Raw genomic sequence first — 23905 nt, 5'->3', positions numbered from 1 at the left:
TCCTAGTTGCACCATCTTGAGGTCTCTGACCTCAGTGAACAGGTATTCATCCTCCCAATAAACCCTGTGCGTCCCACTGACATTTCCTTGCTCTTCCCGTGCAGCTTGCTGCCTCAGACCTTCAAGAGTGGGACAGGTTCTCTGCCCCTGGCACAGATCTTCCCTAGAGGGTCCCCATGGGCCCAAGAGCACTGGGTGGTAAGGCCCAGGCTCTGCATGCTCAGTTCCATCCAGGATGGATGAGTCATCTTCCTGGGAAGAGAGGTTCTGATTTTGAATCTGATTTGAAGCTGGTTCCCCAGTCTTCTTGCCCTTTCTCTTGGGAGGCTGGTCCACTATTTCAGGATCCAGCTCTCCTTTTTATCTCTGAAGTTTACTGTGCCCTAGCCTTGACACAGGCACATTCTGGGATCCCAAGCATTGCTACATGGGTCTTCAGTTCTACTTCAGCCCAGGGGGAATGCTTCAGGCCATTCCCAAGCAGGAGATGTACTGGAATGGATGAGGACACAACCACTTCTTTTTGCCCTACTACTCCCCCTAATCAAAGGTTACCCTAGCCATGGGATCGAACTTTTTGTCATTGTCAGCATTGGTGACAGGATAAGACTTCCTTACCAGGTACTGATTTGAGTGGACCAAGTCCTGATTTACCATGGTAACACTAGCTCCTGTGTCCCTCATTGCTTCCACTTTCTCCCCATTAATCAAAGGGTGCTGCCCATATTTTTGCATATTACTTTGCCAGGCAGGACAGGATAATTTAACCCATCCCTCAGTGGCTGATGTTAGCTCTGTGGGATCACTGACATGGTCAGGCCACACCGCTGATCCCATCCGGAGATTAGCAACTGCATTTACTGCAGGTTGCCTATAGGCATTCTTTTTGTTCTTACAGCTAGGATATCCAGTTTGGTGCCCTCTGTTTTTGCAGTCATAGCACCAAGCCTTTTTGGGATCAAAGTTATTTCCTTTGTACCCACCTCTAGACTGTGAGTAGTCTCTGTGCCCACCCTCCTGTGCAGATTTTTGGAGACCTTGAGAAGACTCTTTAGATTTGTTTTGGCTCCCATCTTGTCCCTGGGGGGCAGTCTGGCCTCTCTCTTTTGGTCTCTCCCTCCAGTGGTAATTTTGGTTAGCCTTGTTTTGACCCAGTGGTCTGCCTTCCCCACTAACTCTTAAGGGGAAAGTGTACCTTGCTCTTTCATGAATAGGTTGTACAGCCCATAATACTCTTGTACCTTGTTACCAGCTAACCAGCCACCCAGCATTTTTACTGAATAGTCCACAAACTCTACCCAGGTTTTTATGCCTCCTCAAGCTTTATGCAGTACTTTTCAATTGTAAATCAAAAGCCCTCAATAAGGGTACTCTTCATGATGTCATAGGATTTTGAATCTTCCGCATTCAGTGTCAGGAGCCTATCACTGCACTTTTTCTGAGAATAACCCCATAACAGTGTGCCTCAGTGTCTTTCTCAATTTCCCACCCAATGCATGCTCTTTCAAAAGCAGAAAAGCATTTCCCTATATCATCCCCTTCTGTAAAGGGAGGGACAACAGAGTTTAATATTGAAAGGTTTCTATTTTAATATCTGGACGCTGCCACCAGAGGTGAGTCCTAGGCCTAACTCTTTTCTTTGTTTCTCAATGTCCAAAAGCTGACTGTCTAAGGCCAGCCTTTTGGTCAGCCTGGCTAAGGCCAGGTCTTCTTCTGTGAGTACACTAGTGCTTTGGATGGAGGATCTATCCTCATCCCCATTTCTCACAGGGTCTTCTTCTCCCCCAGATACTTCATCATCTAATTCATCTGTGGGGTTATCTTTTTCATGCTGGGCCACCAGAAGCCTAAGCTTATCTGCACTGGGCCTTTTTCCAGTATGAATTTGGTACAGTCTGCAGAGCCTCCTTAACTGGTCATAGCTATATGCCTGATTAGTGGCCAGATCGAGCTCCTGGCTCTCTGTATCAGGCATGTTTTTAATTTACTAAAGCTGGGACCTTTTTATTAATTTGAAACCCTTTTTGGGTAAGGCCAACTAAATAAAGGACTTTTAAACTGTTGCTATTGTTGTAGGGACCAAACCAGGCCCCTAACAATTATTTTAAAAAGTTTAAAAAAATTCTAGCCAACTAAAAAACAAAAACAATTAGGCTAAAGACAATTTAGAGAGTTATTTGTGGCTCACAAAATTGGCAAAGTGGTATCAGAAAATGCAAAGTCCTTATCCCACCTCTGATACACCAAATGTAGGAGGTTGGCCTTCTATGTAGTGCACAAAGCTAGGCACTCTGTGCAGGGGGTCCAGGCAACCACACATTGGTTTACAGGCGTAAAAACTAGCACACCTAGGGGGTTATTCCAACTTTGGAGGAGGTGGTAATCCGTCCCAAATGTGACGGATTTACCACCAGCCGTATTACGAGTTCCATAGGATATAATGGACTCGTAATACGGCTGGTGGTATATCCGTCACTTTACCGTCACTTTTGGGACGGATTACCACTTCCTCCAAAGTTGGAATAACCCCCCTAATGCTCTAATTTGTATGGTACCTTGGTCAAGCAGTTAGGCCAATCTTGGAGAAATGCAAAGCGTTGTTGTACTAACAGTATCAATAAATGAGACCACACACTGAGAAAAAAGTAACTTGAGACTGATTTACAAAAATACTTCAGATTTCAACCATGACAAAAGAAGCCTTTTCTCACACTCCCTTTTGCAGGAAATCACTTAGATTGTTAGCCAAAAAGGTTAGCTTCAAAGGAGAAGCCTCCTTTTGTGGGGAAATGGTTATCAAACTCCTGAGGGGCTGCCCTTTGGTCAGGTAGATGGGCAGGGGATAGGGACAGAGGGAGGAAACCAGTGCCCAAACCAGTGTTCTTGTGGGCGTGTAGGCCACAGGTACTCACTCCTCTGGAATTGGCTGCCATGCTCCTAATGGCTGAGGAAGGGTACCGACATCTTGGGAGTGGGCAGAATAGTGCACACTGGGATTCTTAGGTGCCAAAACGCCGTCACCAAGAAGGAGGAGACCTGGTAGCTTATTGGCTAGTCACAATGTTGTCCACCCAGGTCACTTTCCTGGGATAAATATGGCACCCCTGGCACTCTAAACCTCAGATCATGTTGGAATTGAAACAAGGACTGCAAAAGGACTTGTTTTGTTGTTTGATTCTGTTAAATGCTTAACACTAAGGGCCAGATGTAGCAAAGTTTTGCGAGTCGCAAATGGCCCGAATCGCTATTTGCGACTGTGCAAAATCAGAAATGGGATGCAAAAACCCCATTTCCGACTTGCAAAAAGCGATGTGAGCCGTTTGCGACTCGCAAAAATTGCGACCCCATTTTGCGACCCGCAAATAGCAAGTCGCAATTTGCGAGTCGCAAACCATATGCAATAGCAACTCGCAAATTGCGACTAGTCGCAAAAAGCCCAGTGTGCACTTGCAATTTACCACTAACTCAGAGCAGGTGGTAACCAGTACCAAAGTATAAAAGGAGACCCAGAAGCCATCTGGGATACTCAAGATGGCGGAGATATACCTGATAGCAGTGAGGAGGAGAGTCCACGCAGCCCAGCAGAGGAGGAGGAGGGGTCACAGACAGGAGAAGATTTATAGAACAAGGCAGACCCTTTTTCAGCAAACTGAGGATGAGATCTATGACAAATACCGCCTTAGCAGCGCTGCCATACTAGAATTAATTGATTTACTTAAACCACAGCTAGAACACCAGACTCTGCGTGGCTGCGCCATCCCTACGCATGTGCAAGTGCTATGCTCACTTCACCTCTTGGCCTCAGGGAGCTATCAGGGGGTCATTGCTGTGGCAGGTGGGGTATCCCAAAGTACAGTGTCAAGGTTCCTCAGGGCCTTCCTAGATGCCTTACTCACACACATGTCTCACTTCATATACCTACCAAGGAATGAGGCAGAAATAAACAGCACCAAGCTGGACTTTTACCGCATTGCCAACTTTCCCCATGTCATAGTATGTGTAGATGGGACACATATTCAAATATGCCCCCCTGCAAACCTGGAACATCTTTTCCGCAACAGAAAGTGTACCCACTCACTCAATATTCAGGTTGTTTGTGACGCCCATTATGTCATCACTGACATTGTAGCTAAGTTTCCAGGCAGTACCCATGACTCCTACATTTTTAGGCATAGTGGGATACATCAACGCCTGAAACGTGGGGAGTTTGGAGACGGATACCTCCTAGGTAGAGCTACATATACCTTGCAGACATACACACAGGTCACTGTGCACACCAACCAGGACTTTCTAACAGTGTACTTTTTGTGCCCAACAGGTGACAGTGCATATGCTCTAAGGCCATGGATTATGACTCAGTTTTTAACACCCAGCAATGAATGTGAGAGGCGATACAACAATGCACATAAGAGGACCAGGAACCTGATAGAGCGCACTTTTGGACTCCTGAAAGTAAGATTCCGATGCCTCCACCGCAGTGGAGGTGACCTCCAGTATACCCCCATTACAGCATTCAAAATTGTGGTCGCTTGCGCCATCCTCCACAACATAGCCCCCGACGTGGGCTACCTCTCACCCCTGCAGACCCAGATCCTGATGATGAAGAGCAAGAGCAACCACATCGCCATCATGGGGATCGGAGTATAGCTAATCAAGGCAGACTGAGACGGGAACACATCGCAACACAATACTTTGGAAGGTACGTGTCAACTCCAACCATACTCACCTATTGACCAAAAACACCATTTGTTAAGTGGAACAGAAAAACTATTTAGTGCAGAAATAGAACTATATACAAGTAATGACTGTTCATGGGCATGTAAATGCAAACCATGCATGGGGCACATTGATGTCATGTGCCACATCAACAGGGCCAGGGTAATGTCTATGTCCTTCTACGGCTCCTGCCAGCCTGGCTGGTCCCTGGTGCTTCTGCTGTGCTATGCCTGGTACTACGGAGCACCCTAGTGTCAGTGGCAGAGACACTGCTCACTGTAGAGCCCTCCTCACTGTCCTGGGGTGTTTCCCCTGTGCCCCTGGACAGATGCCGTGCCTCCATTAGGTCTATGACGTGTGTGAGACGTCCCAGGCCCCTAGCCACATCCCCTGCAAAATGGCCCATTTCGACCTGGAGGCCAACTGTCCTCCTCGACAGGCCTGTGGTGTTCATAGCCAGCCTGCCGATGGATGTGGCCATCCTATCCAGTCTGTGCAGGAGCTGACGGTCCCTGCGCCGCCCACCCTCGGCCTGGGCAAGGTCCCCAGTGTTTGTGGCTATCATGTCGATTCTTGAGTTAAGTTGCTGCATGCTGGCCTCGTTATTGCGGACAAAGCGGTGCAGCACACCACTAATCCTCCCTAAAATGTTATTTTGTAGGCGCTGACCACACAGCAGCTGTGCCTCACTGTGGCTGGGAGGTTGATGGCCGGACGCAGCCTGCAGCCCTGATCTTCTGGACCTGCGTCGCCTGCGCAGCGGTGGCTGCCCTGTGTTTTCCACTGTCTCACTCCTGCCTGTTGCTGGCGCAGCCTCCTGGGACACAGGTGCAACAGGTGTGGATATTGCAGGGATGATGTTGGCCGTGCAGGTGGGAGTGCTGGCGGGTCCTGAGCTGTCCTCATGGGGCTGGCTGCTGTGGGTTGTGGTGGTGTCTTGTGGGAGACCTGTGGGACATGGGGAACAGACTGTAAGTGTCTCCTATCTGTTGCACACTTCCAAATAAACATTTGCCTATGTACTGCCTACTTGACTACATTTCCCATAATGCATCATTCTGGTGTTTGCTACCCTGAAATGGAGCTATCTTGGTTGAGCATGCCCCTGTCTACATGGTGGGTGGGGGTATGGCATTGATAGGGGTACAGGCATGTCACATGGTACTCACCGGTTGATGTGGTGGGCTCTGAGGTGTCCAGGTCCCCAAATCCGGATACTGCCTCCTGCTCCAGGGTTTCCTCCACCCTTTCTTCCAGGGGTGTGGGTGGTGGTACTGACGATGGTCCCCCTCCTGTGCCTCTCATCTCCCGGAGCCTTTCAGCCACCCTCTCCTTGGTCCGGGAGCGGAGGTCATACCACCTTTTTTTTATTTCATCTATACTCCTGTGGCTCACCCTCAGGGAGTTGATTTTATCCTGGATGTCCTGCCACAGCTGTCTTTTGGTAGCTTCAGGCACATTGAGGGCTGCCTTCCCAAATAATTCATCATAGTGCTGACAGCATTCATCTGTCAGCACCTCCAGCTCCCTCTCTGAGAACTTCAGTTTTCCCTTCCTTGGAGTGCCTTCCATTGCAGCTGCTGTTTCTCCTGCGTGCAGTTCAGCAGTTAAAAAGGGTGTGGTCCTCCCTCCTCCCAGGTGTATTTGAAAACTTCCTTGCTGTGATGTCATCATCATGTGCCAGGAAGTGTTTCCAGAGTGTTCTGGAGTGGTTTCTGGAGTTTTCTGCAGCACCTGTAAACAATTAACAAGCTAATCGCAATTTGCGACACCCATTCGAAAATTGCGAGTTCGTTTTTTGCACGGTCGCAAAAAGCGACCTCGCAATCGGCGGACTCGCTCACTGCGTTGCGACTCCGGGTGCGAGTCGCTATTTCGGCACTGTTATTTTACCTTCATTTCGATTTGCGAGTCGCATTTTGCGAGTCGCATCAACTCGCAAATTGGGAGTCGCAAATTTTTTGTTTCCTACATCTGGCCCTAAGTTCCTTTGTGCAAACCTTGCTGCTCAAAGCTATAGTTACCTAGGAGTAGGAAAATGGAGTATTATGTGGGGTGAGGGTTAGTACTCACCATGTAATACTCTCACAATACCCCAGAGATGACCCTTGGATTAACACTAATAAATCCTTAGCTCAGTCCTGGTAGTGTGGCAAAGAGGAGTCAGGCTTTACTTAGAGGAACATGTGTTAAGCATTTCAAAGCGCCAACATGGACGATAAGTAATTGACATGATTCAAAAGAAATCCGACACCAATTTATGAAAATAGAGCTAATTTTTAACTAACTTTCGACTCCAAAATGAACAGAATTGAATCAGTATAACTGGAGTTTTATATTTTAAAAACAATATTGAATCACAACAGAACGGGCATTTAAATGTTGCATTGAAGTCTATAGAGAAAATATCACTGGTTGCAAAAACCTACTTAGAAAGCGAGTTGCGTGGAACCACTTTGGGGTTAAGGTTGTGCTGTCCCTAGAACCAGATCACGACAGCCAGTGCAATTTTCCCTGGTCAATGACATCAGGGTGCAGAGTTGTCCTAGCTGTCTGTGGTGCTGAACGGAACTCGCGTTGAAGTCAATGGCAGGAAGCCACTGAAGACAAAGAACCACCTGGAGGTTGAGCTGCAGGAAACCCTTGCAAGGTTAAGATTGTGTGGGTTCTGGGACTAGGCCACAGCAGTCAGTTCACTTCTACCTTGTCCCTGGGGTCCAGGTGCAGAGTTGTCCTGGCTGGTACTGAAGAAGACTCGCGCTGGTGCTGGTTTTACCATATACACGGTGCTGCGACAAAGAGAATTCAAAATATCAGCTGTGGGGTCATTGCTGACATTGGTCACAAGTGCTGCAAAGTGCCCTCCTGTTGAAGTGTTGACTTTAGGGGTCTGTTACCAGGCTGGTGACCAACAAGCCTTCAGAGCGGTAAGTACAGCAAATGCTTTGGAGACATCTGGAGGTCCAGGGGAGTATGGTAGTGGGCTGTAACTTCATGGAAGGCTGGACTACAACTCCCACAATGCACTTCACCAACTGGATCTGGTAGATCCCTCGGTGGGCCCAATGGCTGGAGATTCTTCGATTCAAGGCAGTTTCCACTGAGCTAGTGCCACTACTCCAAGGGAGACTGAGAGTGCTTCTGGCTTCCAGAGGGGTCGCTCTAGTTGGGAGTCATGAGTTTCAGCCAAGGTTGAGAGTCGTTCACACAGTTCCTGGTCTGTTGTCTCGGGGACAGGGTATCCCTCGTTTGCCTTAATGCAGTGGGCAATGTTCAGTTGCCGGTGACATAAGGCTCCTCTTGGTCCTTCTTTGAGGGCTTAGGATCTGGTATCAGGGGTGTACCTTAACTCGTGGATTTAGGAGAGTTAGCAGTGTGGAGACTAGTGGCCAATGGGTAGCTAAGTCCTACAGCTAGTCCACCCCCAATGCAACCCAGAACCCTTTATTCTGCTACTCCTAAGATGGCAGAAATCAAAGTTTAGTGCACAGACTGGGCTGCTCACCCTAGAGGTGTGGTCAGCCTGCTGGGGGTGTGCACAGTCCTGCATACCTCATTTCCCACCCGTCCATTAGCAAATGTGCCTGGGGCAGAGGGAGGGCTGTTTCCCCCACAGGGGAACAGTACAGATGGCTATCGGGGCAGTGAAGCCTTTGAAGCTCCCGTCCTGATAGCTCTATTCACTAGCCAGGCTGGGGGGCAGGAGGTGTGATCTCAACCTTTGTTGCTGATTCCTGGGAGCACCCACCCTGCCTGGCAGGAGGTCTGAAAACTGTCTTGGTGGCAGCAAGCGCAGGAAAAAGTGGTGGCTGACCGACCAGAGACCAAAGAAGAGTGGCAAACAAGTGGGCAACTTCTAGTGTGCCACCTGGGTGCATGCCAGCCAACCCTTAACGCCATATTCATGTTTGGGAGAGAAAGCAGGTTGTTTGACACCAAACTCGACATATCTAGGTGATAGCATAATGGAGCTAGCAGCCTAAGTCTGCTCAGCTTAAGCCCCATGTTCTCCTAAGGACCAGCCTACACTTATAGTGTACCTTAATGGAAAGGACGCTACAGAGACATATAAGCTAGTGTTTATAAGCCTACACCTTTAATATAATGCACCCTGCCTCCTGGGCTGCAGAGACCTTCCTTAAGAGTGTCTGACATTTATGTGTAAGACAGTACATGGGACTGTGCCACTCATGGTTAAAGCATAGTCAAACTCAAGCAGTTTGCACTGCTCTTGCGATCTGCTTGGCAGACCTGCCATCAGTAGTTTGCATGGGTCACCTAGAGTGGCACAACTTCATGCTGCAGCCCTGGGGGGCCCTTTACCCCCTATGACCTGGGTACTCAGGGTACTATCTACTAGGGTCTTACAAGGGGGTAAAGTCTTGCCAATCAGGGAATTAGTATGTCAACAAATAATTTAGAAAGAGAACACATACACTGGGGCCTGGTTAGCAGGTCCCAGTGCACTATCAGAGTCGAAAAACCAGCATTTAGGTGGCAATGGGGGTAAAAAGGTTTGGGGGGGTCTGCAAAGAGCCCACTTTTCTTACATCAGGGTTGAGTTTAAGGTTGTTCAAATAACCCTGACTGGACCCCAACAGTTTTTACGAGTGTATTCCACCACAAGGCTGCACAGCCTTACCATATAATACACATAAATCCTCACACCCTGTTTTTAAGGTGACTTAGTTAAGTTAATACAATTTTTGGAGTCCCTAAATGTGCATTGTTTCTTTTTGGCTAGCACAATTTACTAAGATTGAGTAAAGGTGATGTTCCTAATCAGTTTTGCTAAAGGACCCGCTTTCACTTTGGCTACTCCTTTGGTTATGACTTTTGGCCTTTGCTTGAAAAGTGATGTTACCTTATTGGATTTTAAGAATATGACTGAATTTCACAACTTGGAGTATTCTGCTGAGAAAGTTCTAGGTCATATCAAGGTAGCCCAATTTCAGTTGAGGATCTATCTAATTCGCCATAGCTAATTTCATTTCCCTCTTTTTCCAATATTTGCTATAAAAAAAAGGTTGTTCAGATCCTGAAAGAGCCACAAAAAATGTAGGAAAGGATCTAATTCCAGCACAGGACTCAAAGGGAGATGAACCCATTTCTAGGAAATGTAAAAATAAAAATAAAATGATGCACAAATGCCCGATTCCAAAAAAAAATGGAATCCGGTCAAGTTTCCCCCAGGTGATGTAGGTCTTTAACAGAATCGATGGCTATAAAAATCCAAACTCACCAGAAATGTCCGTACCACTGATAAAATATAGTGGCAATAATTTGAACCCATTAGCGCAGCCTTTTACGATTGAGCCAGCATCGGAGGTTTCCTCTGGGCAGATGATTTCTAACCCAGCTCCTCAGACATGCACGGTCTTTCCTCCCTTGAAGATAAGACTCAAGCCCTCCCTCCCAATGGGTTACAAGTTGAGTGTAAGTACCAAGTAATAGACCAGAAACCTTTAATGCACAATAGATTTCTGATCCTTCTTCTCAGGAGTTGCTGAGGCTGTAAATAAGGGTATGATATTGAAGCTACCTCAGTTATTTCCCACACTAAAATATGCCTCCTAGATGGAGATATTCAGATAGTTTTTTTCCCGATACTAGAGACCTCTCCGACAGCAGAGTGACTTTCTGGTCCAACCTAATTCCAGGAATTATGTCTGTGAACATCGATTTTTTCATAAAGAATGGGCACGATGCACTTATGGCAAAAGTTCTGAATATCTCCTTGGTCCAAAAGAAAAAGGTAGCGAAGTTTGGTGTGCTTGTGTCAGAATGTTACAATTACTTTAGCTTCTCGTTCAGGCTTCATGCCTTCTTTCTCATACCTTTTTGATGATCAAGGTCCATCCAAAGATCTACAGAAGAAGACTACAGTAGGAATTTTACGTTATATGAGCTTAAATGTGCAAACATTTTGGAATGAAAAAATATGTTAACTCCTAATTGAACTATATAAAGTAATAAAGGAAATCTTCAATTGAATATACATTGAAAAGTGAAAGAATGACATCTTAACAATTTGAAAGAACATTCTCCCTGAAGATGTCAATAATAAAAATGTAATTTAAGAGGATTTCACTTACATTGGAAAACATACTAGAAGGGGAGAAAGACCCTGATGTATAAGGACTGAATTTAAATGTAAAATACTTTCAACAAGTTGTAAGGTTAGTCACAAGATATAACTGATACATTAATCTGAAGAGTCCACTACAAACCTGTTATACCACAATGAGAGGATGTAGACTCAGGCCTGATTTAATAAGGAAAACCTCTGATTTACACACAAAGTGCTAAAAAACATTTAGGAGTTTTCTATTCCAGTGGAGAATCATCTGCCGGAATTTCAGCCATTATACTACTCATAGGACAGAAGTATTTCTGGCTAACAATCCTCCATCAGCAAAGAGTACTTCAATACACTATTTATTACGCTGTCCACAAATCAGAGGATTCCTTGGTACCCACAAAATGTTGTCAGTCCACAAGACTCACAGTCATTCCTAACATTTGAGAAATTAATCCAATGACATTGAAGTTGTACTGGGCCTGTTAGACATCTGACAAAATGCTGACCTTTCTTAATAACATATCAGAGATTAAAGACTCTTACAAACCTCTTTCTTTTTGTATTGTGAACAACTTGCTTCAGATCAGAACACATAATCAAAAACAATTAATGTCAATTTTAATTTATGTTATTTCCTGTATTATCAAATATATTTTGCATACAAATATGCAAATTTATGTATGCAATCCATACGTATTTCTATTAATCACTGTGCAGAAGATCCCTAATTTGTTATATTCACCTTAATTTCCTCTCTGCAATTTCCTCTCCATTCCTCAGCCTAATAATTCTGCTTTCATTGGTAGATATATTTATTACTGCAGGAGCGGCTCCTCCATTAGGACGGAGGAGCATCACCCCCCCCCCCCGCCAGCAGCAGCAGCTGCAAACCTTTTACCAAAAAACTATAATAAACTGTGTTTATTATCATTTTTTTGGTAAAAGGGCGGGGCCACGGGGGTGACGAGCAGTGAGGGGGAGTGCTCAGCACTCCCCCTCAGATCGCATGTGTGTTTGGACGGCCGTCTTTGAGCAGTGTCAGGATTGGCTGGAGGGCAGGCTGGGAGAACTTTGCCTGCAGCGAGGAGACAGCGGTAGGGAGCAGCACGCGGGGTTAAGGTAAGTGGTTTTTTAAAAATTATTTTTAATTTTATTTTAATTCCTCCCCCTGCCCCTCCCCTGCCCGCAGCCCCACCCCTTCTGCTTGCTGCAAGCCGTTCCTGGTTATATAACTGTTAAAATGAACATTATGAGGACCTCCTTTCTTTTATTTTGCAGCACTTTCTTTAGAAAATAAAGCAACAGCTGCTTGTTTTAGATATGAGTGTGTCTCTCTTCTATCCACCTGTCTAAAGGTTCCATTGACCCTAGAGGTCCTCGAAAGTATTAATGTTTACCTTACTGAGATAGTCATCATCAGCTGCTCCAATGTTATAGAATAGCACACTCTCTGAAACTCTGGAATATCAACATTTTACTGCCTTTGGACTGATGCCCCTCCCTTTCTCTGTCTATAACCCCGTCTGTGCAGACATTTTCTCCTCTTTTAATTTGGCAGCTGTTTAGTAGTGGCTGGCATTGAAAGAAGAGCCTTAAGGTAGACTTTGTCATGGCAGAAATGTTATACTTTTTCTTCATCAACAGGTCGAAATAACATTCACGCTCCCATAGCCATTCCTCCAATAACACCATCCCCTCTTCAGTGGAAATGCTTGGGATACTCTTTGACAGTCATAATTGCCTGTCAGCATTTACTGTCTAAACATCCACAGAATTCCAACTACTCAAAATCTAAAATTATGTGTTCACACATCACGTTTGCAATATGATAAAATCTGACTAATTCCCTCATCCTCATTAGCAAATACTACTACTAATGCACTGCATACAGTCTTCCACAATGCTGCTTCATACTCATTCAAAAAGCCCTTAGGCCTAGTTCAAGCACTATATCTCTGGCTCCCAACTTAGAACAGGTCTATGTACACATTTCATACCCCTATTTCTAAGCCATTGCATTAACCAATATTTCTACCTGCCCTAAACCATATTGCTTTAGGCCCTGAATCACGATGAATCACGAGGTACACTCTCAAACCCAATACCACCTTACACCAGTTCCAAGTTAAGATAATTTATTCCCTTAATACTTGCCGAATGACACATTCTCATTTTTGACCTCCATACATCAACCTTTCTTTCCTTATTCAAAGCAGAACCTAAGAATGATGTTCACATGCATAGAATAAAATAAGAGCAAAATAAAAATTTTGGCAAAACATATTCACGGTTTCATTCCATTTAGACATCCCTATGAAATTAAAACTAGTGAAACAAATCTGGGTAACAGCTACAGAAATTAAAAACAGCTGTTGGAAGCTAAAGAGGGCGTAAGATGAGTAAAATAATACACACATGCTCTCTGTCTGTCTCTATGCTAACTTTGGTTTAGTACAAGTTGCCTGAATAATGTGAACACCATCTTTTAATTTTCATTTTTTTTAAAACAGTGATGAAGTTGGATTGCTAATAAATAGTTAGGAAAAGTGTTTTTTTAAAGGATAGACTTTGCCAGTCTGAACCTCCACTTGGTAATTAGCATTAGCCTACCAGCAGCTGGCCTGTCACTTTTTACCTTTTTTGACAGGTGAAAACTGCTCCCAGAGCAGAAAAAGTGATTTGGGTCTTTTAACAGGAAGACCTGAGTGTGAGGTATGTGGCACACACCAGCTCTGCAAGGGCAGCTGGAGAGGGTTCAGGCACTCACTATCTTAAAAGGGATCATGGTGAGGCCTACCCATGCATATATAAGTGTTAAGAAAGACCTGAAGAAGCAATGTCTTTGGTTTCCTTAGCTCTCTGTAGCCAGTTAAACACCAGCCTAGTGGGAGAGGGCAACAAGTCCCATAACCAATTAGGTGTAGTTGCGGAAGAGGGGCTGCTCATTTCCCTAAGCACACCACTGAGTGTCCCACAAGCCACCTCCAAGGCAGAAAGGCTATGCCATCTTGGATTTTACTTAGATTGGTGCACCGTGGGATAGTTTGCAGCAAGGCAAACAGGATGTTCTGCAAAACTGGGAAGGTTTGTTCTTGAGATCTTTTCCCTCAGTGGATTGGGAGTGTCCAGGATGCAACACCATCCACTGGCTAGTAAATCCTACAAAAGTGGCACCCCACCCAAAGATCGTCAGAGTACTTTCTGACCCTGCAGAAGAACAGAAGAGAGCTGGACTTTGTCTCACTCGTACCCATGACTACCAAGTGGATTTCAAGGGTCAATAGGCTGACCTCATGTGTAGCTATAGGGCTAAAAACAGATGCAAGAGGCATTTTGTTGAAGTACCCAGCTGACCAGTAGCAAATTGGCCTGAGCTAGACCCTGCTGGTGGTCTCTGCTTGACTGAGTCCTGGACCTTAAGTGCTGCCCCTGACATTCTAGCAGCCTTAGATGTGACCAAGAGGAGCTGATCTGGAAACTTTTAAAAGTTATGCATTTTTTGGATAAATAATTGGAATTTTAAGACCTCCATAGCTCCAGCGGGTTCTTGCAGCAACAGTGGCTGATTTCAAGAAGACTTTGTTGGATACAGCTACAGGCCTGCCCTGCTAGAGGATCTTAAGCTCCCCAACAAAGACCAAGGGCCTGATTTAGATTTTGGTGGACGGGTTCCCATGTCACAACGGTGATAAATATCCCATCCTCCAAACTATAAATCTCATAGGAAATAATGGGATTTGGATTTTGGTGGATAAGATATCTGTCACCGTTGTGACAGAGTAACCAGTCCACCAAAATCTAAATCAAGCCCTAAATCTGAAGGTAGAAATCTTGCCTGGGTGAAAGCATGAAAAGTACCTTCCTGACATTAGGACTTTGGCAGCCGCAAAATTTGAATTTCTCCCACACCTAGCATTTCCTGCCAAAATGACTTCAGCAGGACCTCGTCCAATGGCTATTTGGCTTTGAGAGGTTTTTGGCAGAAGCAGTCTGCAACCTTATCCCACTCGAGGATTTCGACTTCCTTCAACAGACTAATTCAAAACGTAAAATCCTCACCCTTAATGAACCTGCTTGGTGTATCCCAATGGCACTCTACTGCGGTCGACCTGAATTTGTGCCTAGATCCCCGGCAAATGCAAAAGCGATTACTGATTGCTGCTTCATTTTTCATGGTGTTTTTTGCCTCATAGCTTAAAAATTCACGTTTCTGTTCCCCTTTTTTATTTTTGTAATTTTTGTGTCAATTTGCTCATTTCGTTTTTCTCTATTTTTATACCTTGATTGTGGAAGTTTTATTAACTTTTGTTTTGCTTTTTAACTGTTTTTGTAATGCTAAGTACTTTACACACTTTCCTAAATTAAGCCTGACTGCCCTTTGCTACTAGGGGTTGACCCCAGGTTAAAATTATTGAAACTGTGTTTTACCTGGCAAGGCTGTGGTCTTATCCCTTGCAGAGGACCCACGTCCACCCCAATGAATAATCCACCTTCTCACAGTAACCAATCTCTATTCCACCTCTGATAAAGATAACTGACTTTTTTGTGAGAACAAATTTTATGGCTCAAATATATAGTCAATGTTGTTTTCTTAAACTGTACTATGACACCCATTCATCAGAATTATATGATTCACAATGATACTAAATGATCACTTGCCTAATCTGCGACCACTATTTGAATCCAAAATACTTATCATGATGAAAGTGTCAAATGTGTTTCAAAAAGACAAGAGTCCTTGCCATTCCTCACACATATTAACAAAAACGTGCAGTAGAACATTTATTATAGATTATATTTATTTACTATTGTTTCTGAAACAGTACAGTACTCAACGAATGGACGTCTGTTTTGCAATATACCTGGATTCCTAAGGATACTTCTCTGTATTCTGCTTTTACTTCAAGCATTCTTTTAAAATGTAAACAAACAATCTCCAAGGTTTTCCATAATTTCTGGTGGCAAGGTCCTGGCTGCACATTAAAAAATGTATAATTAGTTGAGGGCCCCTTCAAAAAATTCCATTTTGGTTGATTTAGACATACCATTAAACATTGGCACTTAACGTTGGTGTAATCTGTGACCATATGAATATAGATAGAGAAGCACTTTACTTGTCTATGTCCTACGTGCAGTGAAAGTCATCATGTCACCAAATGCATTTTACTGTGAGGCCGGGAAATTTTCTAAGACTCCCTTCAATTAATTGTTCACTTTTTAATAGACATACCAGGATGAATTGGTTATGAGGATCCAATTTCCTGATGAAGTCCTTCCAAATTTGATTCCCTGACTAGGAGATTGAAATATATTTTATCAAGAAGAGAAAACTGAGAAGTGTAGTGAAAATACATTGGATTACATCTCTGCTGACCATCAAATAATGGACTCATTTTATTGACTATGGTCATCAGCACCCCCGCGGGGATTAAATCAGACTGTTTTATACTGTAATTTTCATAGCAATAAAACACAAACTCGTTCACCAGAAATTGATTAACGTGTCGTATTCAGTTGATCTTTAAATGCATTGAATCAATGACATAATGATCACAAAAGCACTTGGATAACACTTGTTTATTGGTAAATGGGTCCAGAATGCAATGCAATTGGGATTTTCCCTTTATATTGTGTACATATAGTAAGGGCACTGGAATATGTTTTCAATATTTTATTAACACAAAATGAACATTGCTGGCAGAAAAAAACGCAATGAGCTAGACTTTCTTGATAAAAATACTCTATGATTGATGGCTGATTGTGAAACTTATCAGTTTTATGTTGATGAAAGTTGCCCCATCACCAATGGTGCTTTGCTCTCACGCCTCCTTATCTTCATATCCATTTTGTGTTCTGGGGCTCCTAAATTGCAAAGTGTTCAAACAATCTTGATTTGCCCATCCGACAAAGTGATTTATTTTCATTGGTACAATCCTATGGGCCACATATACTTGCATTAAATGCCCTACCCTTTTGGGGACAGACTTAACCTGTTCACTCAGCGGTGCAGCTTCTTTCATTGTTGAGGGATTTAGTTTCCACTGGTTCTTGTCTTTCTGCATGTTACATCAGTGATACTTGATTTTTAGGTATTCTAGGTTTACTATGATAGTCCTTGACATAAATAGCCTTATCTTCAACAATACTTGCATAATTTATGTGTACATCTTCTTTCTCTTTTCTCTTTTTAGATAGGGTCTTTGACACTGCCTAATTGCAGACGTGATGGAACTTCAGATCTATTAACTCTTCTAACTTTGGGCATACTACTAGTGACATAGTCTCTGCTTTAGTTTACTTTGAATGGCTTTCAGACAAACCTTGATACAAAATGTTCCACTAAGTCCATGTACTCTGCACACTTAGTAGGAGGATTTACCACCTATACCAATATATCCTTCAACTCACTTTGTAGCTAATGATAAAATAATGATGCTCTTTTCTCTTCAGGTCAACGAGTCTCATCAACTAAATGATTAAATGTTGCAATATAACTCATTAGGTGTTGAGGGCCATGTTTTAAATGTAATCATTCATTATCCGGAGAAATATTATGTGAGTTTCTGTTGAACAAGTTCCGTATTTTCTCACAGAAGAAATAAAAAAAAATACAACCGGGTAAATTCCCTCTACCAATGGAATACTGCAATTAGCTTGTGGCATTTCCACTTATACCTGACAAAACAAATGCTAATTTAGTTTGATCATTTGGAAAAGTCATACTTTTGGATAGGGAATGCAATTGAAACAGACTGAGAAATAATGCAAACGTTTTTGTACCCCCCCACTAAATCTCTCAGCAGCCACTAATGGTAAAACAGGAGTTACTAGTGTGTAAGTATATGAATAAAACTTAGTGTCTCATAAAGGAGGTGGTTAGGCCCAAAGATCTGTATTTATAGGATCTGAGAGTTAGCATCTTTCTTTTCTGCCTTTGGCATGACACGTAATTCTTCTTTCACTACAATTAATTATGACTGTAAGGTCTTATTCTCAGACCTTACTGAACTGACCTCAGGTTGTCATTTTGTTACTCAATATAAGATTTGAGACAACGTAGTATCAGGATCATCACTCAGGTTGAATGATAACGTGGGCTAAGCAATCTCAAAATTCACCTACCTGAATTCCATATCTAAAGGGAGCGATTAACTGTTCTGCACTGTTCAACCATTCACGATAGGGGCATGCTAGTTAGATGTAGTCCATAGGAAAGGTAAATAGGATAAAAGAGAAAACACAAACAATGTATATCAACATTCTTATTTGTCACTCTGCTGTCCACTGACGTCTTCTGGGTCATATCAGATAGCTAAAGGCAAGAATAATGTATTTGAGTCTTATCAATGGATTGCAGCGTCTAACACTTGATTTAACAAATGATGTACCCTCTTGTTAGTGTTCTAGTGGAATTATGACATTCCTGCAACTGAAACATATGCAATCAAGGTCATAGAAGTTTTGGAATTATCTAATTTCCTTCTCTGATAAATGTAACTTCCCTAATCTTACATAATCACCTTCATACAATATATGAATTATGAGAAAAGTGTCAACAGTCTTTTAAGTAGATCAGGATCTTTCCCATTCCTCATAAAAATTAGAAAACAAGAGCAAACGAAAATATGGTTTTATACTGTTTTAAGGTTATCACTGAAATAGTTTTTAACAACAAGTTTGTTATCACATATCACTGGATTCCTAAGAATTCTTTTCTGCATTCTGCTTGGACTTCAAACATTCTTCCAAAAAGTAAGGAAACAATCTGATAACGAGCTCTTCGCTGCCGCACAATATATCCCGTTTGCCTAGCACAGACGCTCTGGATCATGAAAAACGTATGCTCAATAACATCAAAATGGCATTTTAAGCATCACAGAATTATATGGCTTCATGGGAAATGTATTTTTCCGTATTATATTCAGGCACCCTACATAGTACATCCTTCGAAGATGCAAAACTCTCTGCAAGTAACACCAATACTCGGCTTGCAGAGACGAGCGTTCCTTCCTCTGAATACACAGGGGCATATTTATACTCTGTTTGCACCGAATTAGTGTCATTTTTTTTAACTCTAATTTGGTGCAAAACTAACTCCATATTTATACTTTGGTGCTAGACCCCTCTAGCACCAAATTTATGACGTTAAAGTCATTTTTTGAAAGTGGAGACCTACTTTGCCTTAATGAGATGCAAGGTAGGCGTTCCCGTGCAAAAAATGACTCTATGGCCTTAACGCCATATTTAGGGGCATATTTATACTCTGCGGCATATTTATACTCTGTTTGCACCGAATTAGTGTCATTTTTTTTTCACTCTAATTCAGTGCAAAACTAACTCCATATTTATACTTTGGTGCTAGACCCATCTAGCACCAAGGCCCTGATTTAAACTTTTTTTGCACCGCATTAACGTCATTTAATGACGCAAAAGTGGCGCAAACTTACAAAATATTGGCCCTTATTTATACTTTTTGCTGCAAAACTGCACTAACTCAGTTTTGCACCAAAAAGTTTAGCACCGGCTTCCACCATTTCTGTGCACCAGCCGGGCACCATATTTATGGAATGGTGCAAGCCGGTGCAAAGGGTAGGCTAGAGTTAAAAAAAATGACTTTAGTCTGGTGGGGCTGGCAGTATAGAAGAAGAGGGTTTAGCACAAAAAAATGGCTTTAGGCAGGTTAGAGTAAAAGAAAATGACTCTAACCAGATTAGCGTCATTTTATGGTGCTAAACCTACCATGCCACATGACTCTTGCCTTAGAAAAGGCAGGAGTCATGCCCACCACCCCAGTGGCCAGCACAGAGGTCAGGGGTCCCCTGGGTATGGCCATTGCACCCTGTGCCATGTATGGGTGCCCATTTCAGGGCCCCCTATGGCACTTTCAAAAATAAAATGCACTTACCTGTACTTACCTGGGATGGGGTCCCCCATCCTCGCAGCCCTCTAGTGTGGGTGGGGGGTGCCCCTAGGGCCTAGGGAGGGCACCTCTGGGCTTATTCCATGGTGTTCCACCATGGAAATAGGGCCACAGGTCCCCTAAAGCCTGACCTGACCCTGGTCTTAAAAAATGGGGCAAAGCAAGCTTTGCCCCATTTTTTGACCCCTCCTCCCTCCCTTGCACCATTTTTACATGGGAGTATAACTATGGTGTTAAGGCCATAGAGTCATTTTTTTGCACAGGAACGCCTACCTTGCATCTCATTAAGGCAAGGTAGGTTTCCACTTCCAAAAAATGACTTTAACTCCATAAATTTGGTGCTAGACGGGTCTAGCACCAAAGTATAAATATGGAGTTAGTTTTGCACTGAATTAGAGTAAAAATAAATTTACGCTAATTCAGTGCAAACAGAGTATAAATATGGCCCTTAGCGTCAAAAAATGATGGTAATCTGGTCTGAATCATTTATTTTGACTCCAAACTGCCTAACGTCATTTTTTTTTAAGCTAGCCTACCCTTTGCACCGGCTTGCACCATTCCATAAATATGGTGCCCAGCTGGTGCTAAAAAATGGTGCAAGCCGGTGCAAAACTTTTTGGGGCAAAACTGCCTTAGTGCAGTTTTGCACCAAAAAGTATAAATAAGGCCCACAGTATGTGCCTGCCTGTCGTGTACTGCAAGGGTAAGTGCCAACCACAGAGTATGACAGGTAAATATCACTTAGTATTGTCCAACTCAGTCATGCACACTTGAGGAAAGTGGTGAAAAGTGCATCTGCAAATGGCTGTAGCTTCCTAAAGCATAGAAGAAAGGCATAATGATTTGTATCCAAATGTACACATAACTGAAATTCAGCAATTCTCTAACACAGATGCAAGAAACAACATACAAAATTTAAAATAAACCACTTTTCAAAACCATAAGGGACTGATTTAGCATTTGGCACAGGGGTTACTCCATCACAGCTGTGGTGGAGAACCCTTCCGCCAAACCCTCGGTCCATCTGCCTGATATAGACAGGCAGATCTTAAGTATGTCAGCAATGGAGCCCACTCCGGTCTGTTGCTTGCATACTACTCCAGCGGCCTGATGGAGTACAGGTTGCCGTGGATTTACATTTAACGCCTTTGCGATTCGGGAAAACACAGCAAAAAAAACCAAGCATTTGCAATTCACTAGGGTCTCGCATTTGTCCGAGTTACCGCTATTACCAGTTGTAAACTCCCAACCGGATTTTTCTTGCCAGATTGAAAGAAGAAAACAGCGCGATCCCGCTGCTACAGTTCACTCGTAATGAAACCTATCGGCAAAAGTGCAATTGTCTACGTAACCGGCAAAAGTGCAATTAACTATGTACCAGGGTCGATATTATGCAAAGCGCTCGACTTCTGCCAAGCGAGATCGTGCTGCGAAAATAGAGAATAAGTAGTCCACAAACCCAGCGAGCCTCGCATGTTTACAGTACTTGGTCACTGCGCTCGAGGAGGGCTAACCACCGGAAAAGGCAAGACATATGTGTGCCTTCCACTAATGAAAGCAAGAAGATATTAACAGGCAAGCCCACGAACCACGTGACGTGGACGGGGCTCCGAGCCCTTGTCTAACTCCTAAAGCGTCTCGCAAGTGATATGCATGCGCAAGCGCATGCCATGCAGGGTTGACCCTGCACCATAGAAGGCAACTCGTTTTTGCTTTTTTAAAGCTGAAACTTGTTGAATGTTTGACGTGCGGACGTCATGTTTGACAGAGCCATCTGTCAAACATTTAACACATTAACAGAAACTGCTGTGATGACTAGAGAGGTCCTCAGGGCCGGAGTGCATCTCTGAATGCAAAGAACCAGAACTCTTTCTGGGCAACTGAGTATTTTACTTAGGCGCCTTGACAGAGTACAAACCGTACTCCTCGATTGGGATTGGGCCTAAATATTTATTACTAGAAACTACTAGAAGTAACATTGGCAGCAATTCACTTACCCAGATAGAAAAGAGCAAATTGTCCAATGGAATTCCATGGGAAAGTTTCATAAAAAGGTCCCATGAAAGTGGTCTGAGTCACTAAATTGACTTTACTTGCCACGCAAAAGGTCCCCTTGAAATGTCTAGATGTGCACCAAAAATTGGAAACTTTAGTTTATTGCCGGAATCGCATAATTTGGTGTGTATTATTGGGTAATTCTCTATGGTATATTTCATGTGTCTGAACTGCCTTTGAGTAGTAGGATTTGATGGTTACATAGGTACCATCTACATCATCCTCAGCCAAAGCCTTCCAAAAATAATGGAGGTTCTCACAAGGAAAGGGATGGAACAAGAGTGTCTTGCCCTAGATATTATTGTAGCTCTTATAATGACATTTGGCAAAAGTAGTTTTTTCCATGTTGGAGAAGGGGACTCATCATATCATAATAAGGTTCAAGTTCAGTGTATGCAGCTAGCAGAGGAACAATTCAACTTTTGGATTGGTGTAGATGTCTAGCCAGTAAGTTACTGATCACAAACATGTCCAGAGAATAGACTACCACTCTGGCCCTTAAAATCGAACAACACAATGTTGGTCCTTTGCAGTGAGGGCATAAAACCTGTTATCTTACCCAGATTTCTGTTTTTTGTCATACACAAGCAGTGCCACGATAGACAAATACACAGTCTACACAGGTAGTTGGAACAAGGAAATCAAAATCTATGATTGGATAGGGTAGGGATTATTGTAATTAATGTTACTGGTAATCAGAACATTACTACCTTATCATTTGTTCTCTCACAGCCATAACACTTTGAGGGTATATGGAGCTGCAGCAAGTCTTCGACCAGTGTCCAGCAGTAGGTACCTTGAATTTATTAACTAACCATGACCCATGTCAGGACACCAGTTCAAACAACCCTTTTTTGTTCAAACTACTTTATTAGAAAAAAGGAACGAAAGGATTGAACAATCATACAGTAAAGATATGAGGGCATAAAGTAGGTTACATTATAAGGACGTGTCAACTCCTTTATGGCAGAGGCCATGTACAAACAATTAGATGGGTACAGTAGAATAGCAGAATCCCAAAGTGTATCTTTATATAAGAAAAAACTGTGGTAAACAAGTCCAGGGATGTAAAGTCTCTGGGTAAAATCACTGCTGTGGTTGATGTTGGAGGCCCTAGTAATGCTCCTGGAGAGCAGGTGTATAGTAAAAAGAAGAAAGTAAAAGAAATAAGAAAAAGATATAAGGGGGAGGGAAATAAGGAAAAAGTGAGGAGCAATAGGGAGGTTGACGGTGGTATTAGAGACAGTTCCTCAAGACTGATGAGAGTGTGTCATGGAGGCTTTGAGTGATGATTGTGGCTCTGGGATTTCTATATGTGAGAGTCTTGGTGAGTTTATGGTGGATCAATTTTTTGTAAGTATAGGTCCAGTTTGTTCCATAAACCACGTGTATGGGTTGTGCTGTGCAGTTTCTTATACATGATGTTATCTGCACTTCTGGTGAAGCACAAGAAGTTCCAACATTTGTCAAATTAGGTCACAGTGGTCGATTTCTAATCTGATAGGATCTATTTTGAGCCCAGAGCAAGTCGGAGATTCAGTAGGAGAGTCATGGAGAGGAAGATCTGAGCAAGGGTGTGCTGCAGCTCCCAGACACGCAGTTAAGTTGGAAGGAGTGATTCTGATTTTGAAGATGTCGTAAATTGTTTAAAGTATTCTGGACTAAAAGGGTTCAACCAATATGCACAGCAGCAGCAGACATCTGACTTTAATAACCCTAGTGTGTATCCTAGTGGGGGTCCAGTGTGTTTTATGTATCGTCCAGAAATTCGATTGGGCAATTGATGGTGTGATTTTAGCCTTAAAGGGTGAGTACCATACTCTATTCCATATGGTCACAAGAAGCAAATAGGAAGGAGGGAACCACTGGAGCAGAAGCAGTTGGAGGAGCCAACTTGGAGAAGCGGATCGATGGAGGAAATCGCCCTACATTGGAGAAGGTCGAGGAGACAGGAAGCAGACCCGGGCGAAGCCGAACCATGCGAGCGGGTGATCAGACAACGAGGGAAGGAGAAGAAACAAAATCTCCTACCACGTCCCATGAGCGACGTGGCTTTCTGAGTTATGTGACTGCATATGTGATTGGGTTGGGTTTCTGCAGGGCAGAAGGGGTGCTAGCGGTAAGGGCAGAGG

This window comes from Pleurodeles waltl, chromosome 1_1, assembly GCF_031143425.1.
Source record: "Pleurodeles waltl isolate 20211129_DDA chromosome 1_1, aPleWal1.hap1.20221129, whole genome shotgun sequence".
NCBI lineage: Eukaryota > Metazoa > Chordata > Amphibia > Caudata > Salamandridae > Pleurodeles > Pleurodeles waltl.
The sequence above is the reverse complement of the archived record's forward strand: the minus strand, read 5'-3'. Positions refer to the sequence as shown.